Below are 1,368 nucleotides of genomic sequence, written 5' to 3'. Positions count from 1 at the left end.
TCAAAGATTTAACAGAAGAATGTTAAATGTCTGAGAAATACTTTACACTGATTACATGTTGAAATGTTTATATTTTTGATATCTTGGGTTAAAGGTTAAAAAGAGAAATAAATGAAATAAAAAAACTTATTTGGATTTTTTTTTCCAGTACAGAGGATCAAACTCAGGACCTAGCACTTGCCAGGCAGGCACAGTGCCATTGAGCTACATCCCCAGCTTAAAAAACTTATTTAAGGGCTGGGATGTAGCTCAGTGGTGCTGCTGCCTGCCTGGAAAGCGCAAGGTCCTGAGTTCCATCCCCAGTACCGAAAAAACAAAAAAACTTATTTAAATGACACAGTAAGGAAACGCAAACTTTGGTTTTGTTCTGTATTTGTGGCTTGCATTGCATTTGTCAGTCCTGCATTTCATGCAGTCACAGTGAATGAATGTGTAACTGGCTGTTCCGTCTTAGACTGAGGAGAGGTACCAGTACCTACCAGGAAAGAATCATACACACTCAGGGTTTGCTGCAAATTTATTGTAATTCCATGCAATCTTTCCATCTTGTGCTGGAGAATAACGAGCCCCAGAGAAACTGTTATGCCTGATGTAGTGCGCATTGAATATGACAGGAAAGCAGAGGGTGACTGAGTATTCCCGTCCGTCCCTCGGTTGTCATCCGTGGAAAACGCCTTCAGGAGGTACCGGTGTCGAGAGAAGCACCAGGGATTCTGAGAGGCTCCTTCCCCCCACTCCATGGACCTGTTACAGCCGTTACGGTCTCAAAGAATCCATTCTTTGCAACCAAACAGCTGTCCAGGAAAAATCCTTGGGCTGAGCTGCGGTCTCATCTAGGAGTGACCAAGCTGGGCTGGGCAGGGGCTCCAGGATGGACTCTGGGACAGAGGGGGATTGTGACATCATCGGTGATGGCCTTGGTTTCCTGTTGCTGGTCCTCCGGTGCCAGCTGTTACTGCAAGTCCGTTCTTCTACCATGAGCGTGGAACAGCCAAAATCAGCAGATCCTCATGTAACTTGAGACGACAGACTGGCTCTGGTAAACAGCCCCATTTTTTAATTTGGAAAGCGATCCATTAGAATACTGTTGCCTCTTTTTTATATGAAGGGGCTAATGGTGCCTAATTTCCTTGGCACAATGAATGCCTAAGATTCTTCTCTTTGTCTGGATGAAGGATTCCTCTCCTAAAGGTTCCAGACATGGAGGAAAGAGTCCTAGGCAGCCCTCTATCAGCTTTGCAGATGACATCTACTGGGGAGGGGGAGAGCCGCAAGCTTTCATTTCCAATCGGGACTTTGACAGAGTCTGGCATAAATCTGGGAGGGACTGTGGCTGCCACTTCAGACTTATTTTTTTTTTTTTTTTTT

The 1,368-nt window shown here is 45.1% G+C and overlaps 1 protein-coding gene across 2 annotated transcripts in view; it reads left to right on the top strand.

Moving 5' to 3' along the window:
* Positions 1–942: 942 nt before the first annotated feature.
* The window catches only part of Dcun1d1 (defective in cullin neddylation 1 domain containing 1), a 45,366-nt gene continuing 44,940 nt past the window's right edge, over positions 943–1,368 (top strand). The window contains exon 1 of one of the 2 annotated variants that reach the window (XM_033762543.1): positions 943–1,039. The gene's annotated coding sequence lies outside the window, so the exon portion shown is untranslated. The remainder of the gene's footprint in view (positions 1,040–1,368) is intronic. The other variant, XM_010623967.1, reaches the window with a different exon arrangement.

The sequence above is a fragment of the Fukomys damarensis genome, unplaced genomic scaffold (assembly GCF_012274545.1).
Source record: "Fukomys damarensis isolate Sample0158 unplaced genomic scaffold, DMR_v1.0_HiC HiC_scaffold_12, whole genome shotgun sequence".
Taxonomy (NCBI): Eukaryota; Metazoa; Chordata; class Mammalia; order Rodentia; family Bathyergidae; genus Fukomys; species Fukomys damarensis.
Note: the sequence above shows the minus strand (reverse complement) of the source record. Positions and strands in the feature narration are given on the sequence as shown.